The sequence below is a fragment of the Meles meles genome, chromosome 11 (assembly GCF_922984935.1).
Source record: "Meles meles chromosome 11, mMelMel3.1 paternal haplotype, whole genome shotgun sequence".
Classification (NCBI taxonomy): Eukaryota; Metazoa; Chordata; class Mammalia; order Carnivora; family Mustelidae; genus Meles; species Meles meles.
In genome coordinates, this window is record NC_060076.1 from 12777360 (window position 1) to 12793679 (window position 16320).

Here is a 16320-nt window from a genome sequence, read left to right on the forward strand (position 1 = left end):
TGACACAGAGTTGGGTTCTAAGCTCGCTCCATGTTCTCTACATGTAGGTCTCTGACTTCATGAGTCAGAGTGTGGGAGGACCACCCTCCCCCCACCCCCCAGCCATGGGGTCTGCCATTCAGGCCCCTGGCCACCCAGTGCCTGCTGGCAATGGGCAATGCTCTCTGTTCACTGTGCCAAGCAAAAACACTCCCTAGTGAAATTTCCAAAACCCTCCCTAGATGGCAGTAGCAGCCCCTCGAGAACCGCTGATCCTTCTCTGTGGGACAGAGCAGTTCCATCCTTAAGAAACACAAATGCTGTTATATGGCTTGGGGGTGTTTAATTTTTAACACTTTTCAGAATTAATGTCTAACATTATAAGTTTCCCGGACTCCCATTTTACTTTCGGAATGAGGATGAGCCTGTCTGTCTCTCTGGCCGGATGAGGAAGCAGCCTCAGGTCACTGCCGAGGGTGGCCTGAGCTTGCACGCAGGGAGGGTGTCCACGCTGGGTAGGAGGGCTGTGACCTGTCACAGCACAGTGCCGTCGTGCAGGCAGTCTTGTTATGGCCCTTGTTCTCCAAAGAGCGTGTGGAAAGATCCCTGGGACCCCAAAGCAGACAAAGACCTCCACTGGATAGATGAGGAAACTGAGGCCCAGAGACGAGACAGACTTGGCCAAGTCACACCGTGAGTCAGAGATATTAATTAGGCATAGAGCTAAAGAAGTACTGAAGACTGGAACGACCCGAGAGAACATCCCAGCCACTCTCTTCTGGATGAATTCCCTCCACACCCAGACAGGTGCCCAGGCTCCAGCCTGCACTTGATCATTTTCAGAAATGAACAATTTAATATTTTCTGAGGCAGTTCATGCCGCCGAGGACTGTTCTAAATGTCTAAATTATTCCCGAGTTGAGACCTTTCTACCTGGATCTCATCTTCTCTTCCCCATTCCCCACCGGGTGTGGTTTGGCACTGTGGGTCCCACGGAACACGCACGGTTTCCTGTAGATGCAAAGACAGCAGGCATCTTGGGAATCTTAAAGTTGTATCCCTGTATCCTGAGCTTTCTTAGCTGCAGGCTTTGACATTGTACTTGACATTGAGATTGGCTGATGAACAAGCTGGAGTTCTTGTCCTTATGAAGCTTTCAGTGTTGCTGGAAGGCCATTGCTGCACAAGTACTGGACACAGGCTGATGTGAAATACCCCTACTTCCTCTTCCAAAGCGGTGTAGACGAAAGAGGCTGGGCTCTGGAACCAGCCACGCTTGCGCTGGCTCTGTCCACGGCTGCACGCGGGGCCTTGTGTTATTCTTTGCTTCCTGCTCTGAGCTTTGTTTCATCCTCCGTGAAATGGCTGGCAGATGAGCACTCCATATAGTGTTAAATAGGAGCGCTCCAAAGCGCCCAGCACTGCGATACTCGGTGCATGGTTATGTCTTCCTCTTGCTCTTTCTGTTCCCCCAGTGTGACATGTTTGAAGAAACTTCTAGATATTTGGGAAGGACTTACAGCTCAGAATAAAATGATTTATCAGAGTAAATGCACCGAGATTTATCTCTGCTGCTCTCGGACTCGACCCTTTGGTAGATAACCCAGTGATACCTGAAAAATTGTATGGGCAAACACCAGTGAGGAGATCGTGCCTATTAGAATTCAAGGGAAAGGCAAAAATGTAACCTGTCTCTCAGATTAATTGTTGTATGTTTAGTGTTAAAATGTATATTGACTAGTGTCCCCATGGACAAAGATCGCCATATCACTGTCTTCTATATTGAAATTATAATCAGCCCACCTTATTAATCTGAATATATGTGAGCTCCTGCTGGTGTTCTCCAAGTACATTATAACTTAAAAAGTGTTCTGTGGTCATGCAAGTGTGGAAAATGCTGGACCAGAGAGATTTGTTATAATCCCCATTTGATGGATGAAGATACCGAAGCTGTGATGTTAACGAGCGCCCTACCATTTCTTGTACATCTCTCTCTGTGGCCTCTCTGTTTATGGGATTCTGTCCTGATATCCTGAATGCTGTCCTGTTGTGGTTGTCGCATAACCAGCCTGTCTTTACGGGTCATAGGTGAGGTCTTCCCTAGAGAGGGTGAACTTCTCAGCGTCAGTGTTAGGGGATCTCTTCGCTGAGTCTCTAGGGAATGTAGGTGTGTTCCCAGGCGTGGGCGAATGCTGCCTTCCGCCAAACAAGGACACACTGCAGAGCTGCTTGGCACTGAGATGAGAATCAACAATTCCAAACAGAATTATGGCTAGTTGCATGCTCCTCTCTGTGTTTATTTCCCTTCTGCTCTCCTTGAGTCATTAATAACAGTCTTTTAGAGTCCCATCTCGGCTGTGGGCAAGTAAGGACAGAGTTGGAGCCTCAGCCTGGTTCAGGGCATTAACAAGGATCAACTCCCCTTCTGTCCTAAGTCCACTGTGATGGAGACAGTGACTAGAGAGATATCCCCAAAGGGCAGGTGGACTGGGGGGGGGCAGTCAGGGGAGCCTGTTCCCATGCAAAGAGTGGCCTCCATTGCCCCTCTCTGATTTATTAAAGAAGCAGGGAAGTTTCCTTATACATGACCACGGAGGTCAGGAAGGGGATGCTGAGCCAACAGGGCCCGTGAACCCATTGAGAGTAGGCAAATTTCTCGTCCGTGGCCACTTGCTACCACTGAGCTAATGGGAGGTGAGGGGAAACAGACAGTGTTTATTCAAGGAGAAGCGGCTTATAAAGCTGGCCTTCAGTGACACGGTAGGGGTTCCCTTGTAGACTCAGCCCAGCTTGGCTTCCAACCAGCACACTCATTTGGAACACCGCAGAGCTTCCCGGTGATCAAAGGCACGTAAAAGTAATTCCTACATGTCAACACCTTCATGCTCCTTGAAATTTAAACCAGCAGTTGAAATCCGGAGGCTTGCAGGAGACCCTGTTCTCACTCTCCTGGTGTAAATGATCAGGCTAATGACTGACGAGTTCCCAGAAGGGCACTTGGCTGCCAGGCCAGGCTCTCAGAGGGGATTGGCTTCTTGGTTTGCCGGTTTAGATCCAGTGCTTTTCTGGTAGCGATCAGAGCTCTCACCCAGGAGTCCAAATGCTACGCTGTGCTATGGTCCTGCCCGCCCGGTGACCTTGAGCCAGACAGACCCCAGCATCAAGCCAGGCCATTGGTACTCAGGGTTCATGGCCCTGGTCCCCAGGGTCATCTCAGACTTCCCTGCCTCGCCCCCACTCTACCATTCCTGCCCTCCTGACATTTGACCCGCCTCGTCCTAACTGTGATTCACAGGTCATCTGTGACTTCTCTGGACCGCAGATCCCTTATTTGTAATGTTATTAAAAATGACCTTACACACATGCACAAAGCATATTAAAGAACGAAGCAAAAATAAAAACATTCTGGGCAAAATTGGCAAAGGGGGGTGGGTCAAAAGGTACAAACTTCCGGTTATAAAATAACTAAGTCACAGGGATGTAACGTATAGTGTGATCGCTGTAGTTAATAATACTGTCTTGTGTATTTAAAAGTTGCTAAGAGAGTAAATCTTTTTTTTTTTTTTTAAGATTTTATTTATTTATTTGACAGACAGAGATCACAAGTAGGCAGAGAGGCAGGCAGAGAGAGGAAGGAAAGCAGGCTCCCTGCGGAGCAGAGAGCCCGATGCGGGGCTCGATCCCAGGACCCCGAGATCATGACCCAAGCCAAAGGCAGCAGCTTAATCCACTGAGCCACCCAGGCGCCCCGCTAAGAGAGTAAATCTTAAAGTCCTCATCTCATCTCATTTTTCTTGAAAGTTGTGAAACTATGTGTGGTGATAGATATTAACCAGACCTACTGTGGTGATCACTTTGTACTATATACATATATTGAAGCATTATGTACATCTGGAACTAATATGTCAATTACATCTCACTGAAAAAAACATAGAAATATAGAATATATATTTGACTAAGAGGTGATAACCAATAAACTGAAAGTCTGCCCCCAAAATAATAATAGTGAACATTTATCTAGCACTTAGTACATGCCCAGCAGCATTCTTTTAAAATTTATTTTTTAATTTATTCATTCTTTTTAAAAAATTTAAATTTGATTAGCCAACGTGTAGTGCATCATTAGTTTTAGATGTAGAGGTCAGTGATTCATCATTAGCAAATAACACCCAGTGCTCATCACATCGTGTGTCCTTTCTAATGCCCATCACCCAGTCACTCCATCCCCTCACCCACCTCCCCTCCAGCAACCCTCAGTTTGTTTCCTGTGATAGAGTCTCTCATGATTTGTCTCCCTCTCCAATGACTTCCCATTCAGTTTTCCTTCCCTTCCTCTATGAGTGAAACCATATGATAATTGTCTTTCTCTGTTGACTTACTTTGCTCAGCATAATACCCTCCAATTCCATCCATGTCGAAATAAATGGTAAGAGTTCATCCTTTCTGCTGGCTGTGTAGTTGTCCATTGTGTATGTGTGTGTGTGTGTGTGTGCCACATCTTTATCCATTCATCTGTTGATGGGCATCTCAGCTCTTTCCATGGTTTGGCTGTTGTGGACATTGGTGCTATGAACACTGGGGTGCAGTTGCCCCTTGCGATCAGTACATCTGTATCTTTGGGGCAAACACCTAGTAGCGCAATTGCTGGGCCATACGGTAGCTTTATTTTTAACTTCTGAAGAACCTCTATACCATTTTCCAGAGTGGCTGCACCAGCTTGCATTCCCACCAACAGTGTCGGAGGGTTCCCCTTTCTCCACGTCCTCGCCAATATTTTTTGTTTCCTGACTTGTTCATTTTAGCCATTCTGACCGGTGTGAGGTGGTGTCTCATTGTGGTTTTGATTTGTATTTCCTTGAGGCGAAGGGATGTGGAGCATTTTCTCATGTGTCTGTTGGCCATCTGGAGGTCTTCGTTGGAGAAGTGTCTATACGTGTCCTCCACCCATTTCTTGGCTGGATTATTTGTTCTTTGGGTGTTGAGTTTGATAAATTCTTTATAGATCTTGGATTCTAGCCCTTTATCTGTAATGTCGTTTGCAAGTATGTTCTCCTGTTCCGCAGGTTCCTTCTTAGTCCTGTTGACTGTTTCCTTGCCAGCACTACTTTTTAAAAGAGCTTCACGTATATTAACTCATTCAGTCCTCAAGACATCCCTTGCGAGGGATTATTTTTATAGATACATTATTTCATTACATCCATGAAACAACTGAGGCAGAGAATTTAGGTGTTTTGCCCAAAACAGTTGCTCAGGAAGCCATCATAGCCATAGAGGTGAGGAGTGCTGAGAGCAGCAGAGGACAGTCAGATGTGTTAGGAGGTAGGAAGGTCAGAATTCGGTGACCTGATAGGGCAGGTCGTGTGCAAGAAGGTGCACGCCAGGGTGACTCCCAGATTTCTGGCTCAGGGACATGGGTGGATGACAGCACTGTTCACTGGTATGGGGAACACAGGAGCAATAGATTGGAGGAAAGAGATTTAGTTTCGGCCATTTAAAAAAAAATTTATTTATTATTTGAGAGAGACAGAGATCACAAGTAGGCAGAGAGGCAGGCAGAGAGAGAGGAGGAAGCAGGCTCCCTGCCGAGCAGAGAGCCTGATGCGGGGCTTGATCCCAGGACCCTGAGATCATGACCTGAGCTGAAGGCAGAGGCTTAACTCACTGAACCACTCAGGCGCCCCTCAGCCAAGTTGAATTTTTGATGCCTGTGGAGATGTCTCATTTTAGGGGTCTGGAGCTCAAGAGAGAGGTGTGTGCTGGAGATAAGAAAATGGGGAGCAAGCTGCATTCAGGGTACGGTCACTGAAGTCCTGGGAGTGCTTGAAGTCTCCCAGGATTCACATCGGAAGTCGTGCTCCCTGTCATCCTGGACCTTGAACAAAGGAAGACGGGCCGGGCTGGGTTCCAACTAGCGTTTGCTGAATCCCACTCCCTGAAGGTTCCATGCTGGTTGGGGGACAGAGGAGGGTGGGGAGCGCTTTTCCTGGCCTTCGAGGACTTGGCAGTTGAGTTAACTCAGCCCCTTTTTGTAGGACTGAGACTATGGGGAAAAGCTCTAGTTACAAAGCATAACAGTGGAAATGTTCTTACTCATTCTATAGGGTTAGATCTCATGTTTGCATATAACATGCATAGCCCAGTGCCTGGTGCTGATCAGTATTGCTGATGCGGGCGCTGTTACAGCCAGAGGGGCATGGTTTGAATGTAGCAAAATATGACACCGAGAATGTTGTTTTAAGGTCAAGGGGCACCATATGGTAAGAATGCAAGAGATATCAGGACTGTGGTGTTGCGAAGAAGGAAAAGCTAGGGCTGGTAATCAGAAGTGCTTTTGATTATAATGTGGTCAAAGACATTTGCGGTGAGCAAAAGATTCTTTAGCCCGTTCATTAGCAGGAAACCCTCAGTACTGAAAAACGAGTTTAGCTGGAAGGGGCACTTACTTAGGCATCAGGTGTTGTGTTCCAGGTGAGATCAGCTATGATGCCTTCTGGGGTCTCAGGAGGAGACTGTGGGGAAGGGAGGTAGGAGAACGGGGCCTGTGGGGCCAGGGAATGACCTGAGGCTGTGGGCTGGACTCTGCTGGGGTGAATGGGAGGCCGCTGTGGGAGGGGAGCAGGGAACAGCCGAGGGTCAGGAGACAGGCCAGTCCCTGGGGACCGAGCTTGCTGCAGGACGGTGGAGTCGGCATTAGATTCCAGCCAAGTAGGTCAGGGAGGAGCCGCCGTGTGGAATCTGGAGGATGATCAGGAGACCAGGGCAGAATAATAATAAAGTAAAATGAAACCAAAAGTAGTACTATAAAAGAACAGTCCTGCGTTAAATAGAAATGCAAGAGCGTGTTTAATCCTCACGGCAGCGACAGGAGCTAGGCGCTGTCGTCCCTGTCTTCTAGGTGGGAATACTGAAGACACACGGGCCAAGTCACTTGGCCAAGGCTCAGCCTAGGAGAGATCGAGTTGAGATTTGAACCCACGTCTGTCAGTTTCCAAAGCCCACGCCCTCTGCTCTGTGGCTCCCCACAGACACTCAGACACGCGCACCTGCTAGTGTGGTCAAGGGGAGCTGCCGCCCGGGGCCCTCCTGTGCACAGGCCCAGCAAGCCTGGTCAGAGCCTGGTCAGGGAACCCGGGAGAGATGGGGGGCCTGGCTGGTGGGCCGGCTGTCCTCACGTCCTCTCTCCCGGCATGGCGGGGGGACCCCAGAGGAAAATGGGCAGTCTCACAACATGACTGGTTCCTTCCTATTAAGCAAGTTTTATAGTCCCAGGTGTGTTCTAGAGTGGCTTTTTGATTACTCACTAATGATGGATCGATTATGGCCCACATAAAGTTGCTGCTCACTGAGAGGGACCCATTAAATCACACTGACAACAGGCTGGATGGGGGGACTTCCGTGGAGAGGCTCCCCTCGGTCTTCGTGATCATCGCACCAGCTCCCTGGAGCGCTGAGGCGCTGTGTCAACCTCGCGCGGGCACTGAGAGCATCTTCAACACACGAGGCAGCGTGGGCCTGGGGCACTGCTCCGGGACCGCCTTCTCCTGGGCGGCTGCAGGCTCCGTTCTCTCCAGGCCTCCCCTTCCTCTGTCTCCCTAGAATGGAGGCTTGGAGACTGAACACCGCGATCACTCTGAAAAGCATCCAAATGTATTCTAAGACCAAACAATTGTTATGTTATTATTCAGAACGAGGAGAGAAAACTTATTTCCAGGTTCTTTCTGAAAGACCGCTTCAGATGACTGAATCAATCATAGTGAGAAGAACTTTGGGTTAGAAATCTGAGTTGTGTTTCGGGTCACTAGTTGTTTGGCCTTGAGCAAATCTCCAGTTTCTGTGTGTGGTTGTGTGTGTGTGTGTGTGTGTGTGGTGTGTGAGAGAGAGAGAGAGAAAGAGAGAGAGAGAACTCCTTTCTGGGCCCAGCCAGGCTCTGTGGCTGTGCGGAATCCCTCTTCTCACACTGGCTAGCCCCAGCCAGAGCAAGATGATCCTGTCCTGCATGGCTGTAACTTTGTCTTCCTACATCTATCTCCCTCCTTACTTTGCCTGTTAAACAACAGGCCCCACCTGTTAACTGCTTTGAGTTTTTCCAAAGAAGGCAGTTGTCATGGAAAGTTCACAGGCTCTCTGAATCTGATCGGCTTGGTTTCAAGTCAATTTACTGCTCCTCTGCTGTGTGACTTTGGCCTGGGACTCTACCTCTCTGAGCCTCTATTTCCTTGCAGGATTGTTGTGAGGCTTCAGTAGACGAGGACTGCAACACTCATAGCACAGAATGTGTGTTTCACCAATAGCAGTTTAGAGGAAACTTACTTGTTAAAATAGTTTTGTTTCTACAGGAGAAGTCACCTTTATCTGGCAGTCTCTCAGCTACTTATCTGTTAAGTAATGTTCCCGCTGTTCATAAATGCTGTAGTAATCAAGCTTCTTTTTTTTTAAGATTTTTATTTATTTATTTGATAGAAAGAGATCACAAGTAGGCAAAGAGGCAGGCAGAGAGAGAGGAGGAAGCAGACTCCCCGCGGAGCAGAGAGCCCGATGTGGGGCTCGATCCCAAGACCCTGGGATCATGACCTGAGCTGAAGGCAGAGGCTTTAACCCACTGAGCCACCCAGGCGCCCCAGTAATCAAGCTTCTTAATGTATTTTGTAAAATATTTAGTGGGCATCCATGCTGCCACGCCGCTACATAACAGGGAATAGCGACTAAAGTAAGGCGTGGTCTTTAGCCTCAACACGTCGTTGAGTGGGAGAGACAGAAAAATAAATAATAATCGTCCCTGTATGCTTGCTCGAACCCTCTACATTCTTACCCTGATGCAGTCCTCACAACAGCCCTACAGCAGAGGCACTACTATTGCTCCCATTTCACAGATAAGCAAACTGAGACACGGAGGTATGAAAATTGTGGAGGGTTACCTGGCTAGTCAGGGGCAGTGGTGCTGGGCTTTGTAGCCCTGCAGGCGGCTGGCTGTCATGTCCATGTTCTTAGCTTTCATAACGCACAGTATCTAAGTATGTTCCTATAATGCTAGGTCGCTATCAGCTTAAACACGCATGAGCCACTATAATGCGATGGAGATGTGCTATGGCAAGGTGAGTGGCCACAGCCCTGGGAGCACAGAGGACCAGAGTGGCCGTTCAGCCTGAAGAGTTGTAAGCCAGGGAAGGATTCTCAGAGGTGATTCTCAGAGCACACCTCCGAGCGGGGCTTTGGAGACGGAATAGGAGCTTTGCTGGCAAAGAGGGGCGGGGCTGGGTGGAGAGGGCGGGAAGTGTTGTCAAGGTGTAGTGGTGAGAAAGTGAGACAGAGGGGAAGCCGGGGGAGGCCCTGAGTCTGTGGCAGGCGAGGGCTAGCCTGCCAAAGAAGGAGGGCCTTGGAAGCCATGCCCAGGATTTGGGCATGAGTGGCCGGCTACCACACCTGGGGACTCACTCATGGTATTGCTTCTAAACCGTTCAAATAAAGCCAGGATACCCATCAGTCATACAAGGAATGGAGGTTTTTGTATTTGCTTTTTTAATTTGCCACTTAAGTTTTTGTGACTGGAACTCTTCAAAAGCGAGGGAGTGGTGAGACGTGTGCCCAGGCAGTGGCAGGTGCTGCTCCTGCCCTGGGACCCGCCATCCTCCCGCTAACCACCAGCCGGAGAAGCTGGTTCGGATCCCCGTCCTCCAGTTCAAGATATTCCACGTCTGAGTTTAAAATCAGAGTCTTGGGTCTCACCCCTGCCAGACAGCAGTCCCTACTTTTGCTAACACTTCAGAAGTTACTGCGAGGGTCAGAATGAGCCCTTGGTAGGAAAGACTGGACCTGCAGTCCAGTTCCGATCAACGGGAAGGGGCTTGTGGAATGAGGTGAGGGAGTCTTATGTTGGCTTCATGGCTCAGTGAATATTCAGTCAATGGGGTGAGCTCCCCATCTCCCCCTTCCTGCCCCAGCCTGCGCCCCTTCCTGCACCCCCTGTCTGTGCCCCTCGTTGCTGCAGCCCCCTCTCTCCTTCACCTGCTTCCAGTCCCTGGGTGCCCCCGAGCCCACCTCTGCCTTACAGCCCCAGCCCAGCCCAGGCCTTCAAGACTTAACAGCCCTGAATCTTCCTGGGTCTGGTCTCTTTTCTTCCAAACCATCTTCCCCATGAGTGCGAGTGGTATGGTGGCCTGGCACCACCGACTGAAAATCGACCAGTTGCCTGCAGACCATGTACAAATAGAAGGCATCTCGTGATCTCCTCTGCTCCTCTAGCCTCTCGTCCCCAGGCAGCCTCTACTGTCCCTGCGGAACCAGGCCCATGGTGAAGGCCACTGCCAGTGTGCTGGGGCCAAATGGCCTCAGATGTCTCTCCAGAGCTCCAGCTGCAGTTTCCGGAGGCCGCAGAACCTCTCTAGTTGTGTGCCCTCTGCCCCCCCCCCCCGCCGTTGCCCCCTGGCTGCCCTGAGATCTCTCTCTGTCCCTCACCTCATCACCCAGTTCCGTTGATTTTACCTCCTAAATATTCTCAAACCTGCTTCTTCCCCCCGCCCCCCACCACCAGCCTCAGTTCAGGCTCTTCCTCTCTGCCCCCAGACTCTGCCCCTCCAGGCCATTTTCTGTGCGGCAGCCAGAGGTTATTTCTAAGTACATGTCTAATTAAGTTGTTCCTTCTAAAGCCCTGTCCCTTTAGGACGTGGTCCAAACTCCCTAGAATGATATTCAGGGCCCTCCCTGTCAGGCCACACCTCATACCCAGCCACGGTCTTCTTCTGTCCCCTCATTCACTACAGACAGGGGCTCTGGAATCTGATGGTTTGTGCTTAAATCCTGGCTCCTCATCCCAGTGGCTGTGTGACCATTGGCAAGTTAATTAACATCTCTGGCCCCCCATTTCCTTAGTTGTAAAATAGGGTTGTGGAGGATTAAATGAGATGATACACGTATGAGCACCCAGGGGCTGTGTGTGAAGCTTGTTGTTGTCTCACTGGTGAGATTTCCAGTGCCCCCCCCCCACTTCACTGCTCGCTGTTCTCCAGCCACTGGAACCATTTGCACTTGCGCCAACAGAGCGCGATTTCTCCCACTTTTATAAACCCCGTTGCAGCAGTGCAATACCTGCCTGGTTCTTCCTCTTGGCGGCACCTGTCTGCCTCCCACTCTGCCCCTTTCGGTCCGGCCATCAGTACCCTAACTGCGAGCTGCCCCCTCCTCAGCTGACTCAGAGATCACCTGGAATGCCGGCCATGGGAATTCGCCCTGGGTGCAAGGCTTGGCCCACCGAAGCCGGAAGGAGCCGGTCCCTGCGTGCATGTGCTTTGTGACATGGGCTGGTCTTCCAGAGGCTTCGTTTTACCTGTGCCTTTAACACCAAGGGTCTGGGTTGCTGAGTTGGATGCAAATCTACGTGAGTGACAGGAGTGCTCTAACTGGCTGTGACCTCCCTGGGATTGCACACACCGTATTTCCTCAGAAGCTGTCCTCTTAGCTGCCCCTCATGGCTAATCATGTTTTGTGGCTTAGGATTCCCATTGCTGAATTTCTCTTTCAAAATATTTTAGCTCCTTCCCCCGGACGCCCAGCCAACTTCCTCAAGTGCGTCATAGATCTCCAGTCCAGGTCTCCCGCTCTTGTAGACCCTCCCGGTGCTCTCGGCACGGTGGCGGGCGCTCTCTGCTGAGTAATGTCACTTGCGTGTTTGTAACACAGCCTTCATCTGTGGTGATGTCAAGATAAATCATTGTTCAGACCCTGGGAGTTGGCAGAAGCCAGGGACCTTAGTGTGCCCTCTTTATTTTATAGGTGAATACAACAAAGCCCAGGAGAGGTTAGGTGACTTACTCAAGGTCACACCGTCGGAAATTACCCGACTAAACTGGGGCTAGAATCCACATTTTCTGGGTTATTGTTTTTTTTTTTTTTTACTTCAGTTTTCTTTCCAACTCACCAAAAACTATTTAGTTTCTTTATTCTAGTAAACATTTTTAAAAACTTTAAAAAATTGTGGTAAAATTCGCACAAGGTAAAACTCGCCATTATCACCATTTTTAAGTGGACAGTTGAGTGGCCTCAAACGCATTCACTCTCCTGGGCCACCGTCACCACCAACCATCTCCAGAACTTTTTCTGTCTCCCTGGACTGACACTCTGTGCCTCTCACATGCCAGCTGTCTGTTTCTCCCTCTCCTAAGTCTCTCGTAACCGCTCTGCTTTCTGTCTCTGTGAATTCTGACTCCTCTGGGTACTTCATGTAAGTGCGACCGTTCAGCATTTGTCCTTTTGTGTGACAGCTTATTTCGCTTAGCATAATGTCCTTCAGGTTCACCCACTGTGGCGGGTGTCAGAACTCCCTTCCTTTTTATGGCAGAATAGTCTTCGGTTGTATGTGGATAGCACATTTTTTTTACCCACTCATCTGTTGATGGACACTCAGGCTTCTCCCACATTTTGGCTATTGTGAGTCCTGCTGCTACGAACGTGGATGAACACGCATCCACTCACCAAGAAGTATTCCTTATATACATTTAAAGACACTTGCTGCCGACCCTCACTACTCATTTTTTTTTTCGTAATGGGAAGTTGGGAAAATACAAAAAAGCACAGCGAAGAATAGAAAAGCCACAGATGTTTTTGTGGTATATATTTACAGGATTTCATATTCATGCTGCCCATAATTTTAGAAGTTTTATACATACTAAGAGAGAATTTTAGCAGATAGTCCCATCTGTGTAGTAGGGAGAACACTTGAAATGTATTTCAAGAATGGAGAGCATGAACGCTGAATGTGACCTTGGCCAACCCTGGCCTTGTAGAGATGAGTTCATTTGAACTATGACCTTACTTTACCTTAACAGTCTACAGAGAGAGCTCTTTGTAGCAGTGCTTCTTTAAGACCATCTTGGTAGAGCAGGTTACTGCTAAGAGTTGGAATTTTGAATGAGGGGTCTTTTCCAGTCACATTTCTCCAACATCCACTAGGGGGCAGTAAAAGACACATTTTTTTCAATAGGCCAGATGCGTGCCAAGCAATCAGGCCACCACATCCTCTTTGCATCTCTTTCAGCCATCCGTGCACAGTTACAAGATAATAGATTTCACATCCAACAGCAGCTTTGGGTAAAACTGGAGATACCAGCAGCTGTAGCGTACGTGCAGGTCTTCCTCGCATTCAGTCTGACATCAGTGCATAAAACTTCGTTCGATATGTTGGTCCCCGGTTGTATTTTTATTCAATTCACATTAGCTCAGTGGTTCTCAAGCAGAGTGAACATCAGAATCATCCCTCATGCTTTTTCCAAAGTACACATGCCCAGGTCTCCTTCTAGATCTATTATATCAGAATTTCTGGGGCTGGGGCCTAGTTAGGGAGACTGTACTTTTATTCTAGTCCATGTGTTCTTGGCAAGAACTAGTGCGTTCGTTCTTAACTGTAATAACTGGGAGGGAAAGGGTCACTCTGGGGTAAAACCTCAGAGGAGAGGTGAATATGAATTCTGGAAACATCTCTTTCCCTTATAAAAATAGAAGCCACTGAAGGATCTGGTGGCCATGGGAACTCAGAACTCTGAGGCTTTCTCATAGATTGTACCTATATTATAATAAGCCAGAAACCTGGGCAGAAGCTTCTGGAACGGGGGAGGCCCTAACAAACTCAGCATCTATGGTTTTAGCTCTGAGAAGGCCATGCTCAGGGTCCAGACTCCTTAGTGGGCAGCCAGAGTTCAGACACCAACACTCTCTGCCATAGGGAGAGAGTCTTCCCTATAGTATTCAGGAAAAAGAGGCATTTATCTTTAACTTAGGAGAGGTGAGTGGGCGTAGAGAGCCTGCAGTAAGGTCAGACGACCTTAGTTCTCATCTGAACCATCTCGCCAGCCAGTCAGGGGACCCAGGGCAAGTCATGCCACCTTTCGGAGCCTCGGCTTCCCAGTTTGAATTATGGGAGGACTGGGCGGCACGGATCTCTAAGGATCCTCCCGGTTCTAAAATTTCAATGATCCTGTTAGTATTAATAATCATGATTTGTATGGTCCTACCCTGGCAAAGAACAGAAGAAATATTCAGTAATGCAATGAATGACAGAGACTATTGACCATGTAGTTTAATTTATTTAAGGCATATACACTGAATTCAAAGGAGAAAATATTGCTCCTCATAATGTATCGAACTGTTAGTATCTTCAACATAGTAAAAGCTTTCCGGAGGGAAAAATTATTCATCAGTGCAAACTTGACATTTTTCACTTTTTGATCCATAACTGCCTTTCCTCCCACATGCTTGTATTTACTGTGAAGGGCCAAATATAGGAATGCTTTGGATGCATATTAAATAACTACAAAAACGTCAAGGTCGTAGTTACAAGAAAGGCTCCATGGAGGCCCCTGGGAGGCTTGCATTGATCTCTTGTGAACTTCCATTCCCGAATCCTGCTGACAAGGGGAAACAATTGATGTGGACCATTATTAAGGTTTTAAGTGTTTCTCCATTGTTAAAGATCTTTTACAAGCCCGCAGTAACCGATAGTGCCCAAGGAATTGGCAAAAGCTTCACTTAGAAATATAGGCTGGCCAGAGAGATAAGTCAAACCCAGAGTGCAGCTGTCCTGGGCTGAATGCCCGCAGCAAAGGTGAAGGTCCAGGGTGAGTCCAGTGTGGGGGGCATGCCCCCTCCTCAGGCCCCAGGCATGGCTCGGAGTTACAGAACAGCCCGGAACCGAAGGCCCAGTCGGGAGCTCTTGCGCCCCATGAGCTGCACTCTTTCCCATCCGCCTCCGGCTCCCTCCAGCTCCCCCGACCCCTCCAGGTCCAACTCTGCATTCTCCATGGCTGCAGGGCGGACCTGAGAGCATCCAGGGGGAACTGGGTGCACGTGAATTATGCAGACCTGCGGATCCAGACTGACTGTCTGGACGGGTCAGGTGCCCCGGATAATTCTGTGCGTGTGCCGCTGACCTGGAGCGGGGAAGACCATCGATGGTATGATAGTACGGATGGCAGAATCTAGCTTCAGAACCGTCTCAAAGGACCGAAGGAGGATGCGTGGGGTCTGCGAGAGGAACCAAATAGGAGATCCAAGTGGTAACACGAACGTTTCCCCGCGCTAGCTCCGCATTTGGTCTTACGCTCGGCCCTTTGCACATTTTAGTTTCTCTCCTCTTTACCGTGACCCCATGAGGGTAGGTTTGTAGGGCCCACTTTTATTTTTATTTTCCTTTTTTTTTTTTTAAGATTTATTTATTTATTTATTTATTTAAAAGCTAGAATGAGTACGAGCAGAGGGAGAAGGAGAGGCCAATTCCCCGCTGAGCAGGCAGCCTAAGGCGGGGCTTGATCCCAGGACCCCAGGACCATGACCTGAGCTGAAGGCAGACACTTAACCAACTGAGCCACCCAGGAGCTCCTAGATGCCCATTTTTAAGAGGAGGAAACAGAAACCCAGTAGGAGAGAGGAAGGTGCAGACACTTTAGAGTCCCTGATGGAAATCCTTTTTTTTTTTTTTTAAGATTTATTTATTTGACAGAGAGATCACAAGTAGTCAGAGAGGCAGGCAGAGAGAGAGGAAGGGAAACAGGTTCCCTGCTGAGCAGAGAGCCCGATGTGGGATTCGATCCCAGGACCCTGGGACCATGACCTGAGCGGAAGGCAGAGGCTTTAATCCACCGAGCCACCCAGGAACCCCCTTGATGGAGATTCTAATCGCTGTTCCGCCTCTCAGTTAGCGGACAAGTTACTTCATCCTTAAAAAGCAGGAAGAACTGGGCTTCCCCCTGCCTTTCCCGGCTCCGGTTCTGAGTTCTTGGACCTTTGCATTCCTGATATCATTTCATCCTCGGATGAATCTTACTGACAATCCTACTGCTCAGAACGATCTTACTGCCGTTCTGTAGGTGAGGAAGTCACCGAGAACTTAAGTAACTTGCCCAAGGTCACACAGGAAGAGCCGGGCTAGGGTGGAGCCCGGGCAGTGGGGATTGGTGCCCACACTCCAAACATCAGCTTTGCCCTCTCTGCAACCTGTGCTGTGAGAAGAGAATCGTGTTCTCTGTGAGGGTCAGAGTAGGTGAGTGCTGTCCAGTGCCTCGTGAGTCTCTGGCGCATCGCAGGCACTCATACGTGGTGAGAAGCCGGGGTGCCTGGGTGGCTCAGTTGGTTAAGCATCTGACTTTAGCTCAGGTCATGATCTCAGGATGCTGGGTTCAAGCCCCGCATCGGGCACCCTGCTCTGTGGGGAGTCAGTTTCTCCCTCTCCCCCGCCTCACTTACCCCTCCGGTCATGCTCTCTTTATAAATAAATAAAATCTTTAAAAAAACAATGGTGCTAGGCCATTATCCTTCTCCTTCCGCCTCTCCTCCTCCTCACCATTACCACGTCATCGT

General features: G+C 49.0%; 1 protein-coding gene across 4 annotated transcripts in view; it reads left to right on the top strand.

The window, feature by feature from the left end:
- The window catches only part of TTLL11 (tubulin tyrosine ligase like 11), a 221181-nt gene that overhangs the window by 74150 nt on the left and 130711 nt on the right, over positions 1-16320 (top strand). The window lies entirely within an intron of this gene.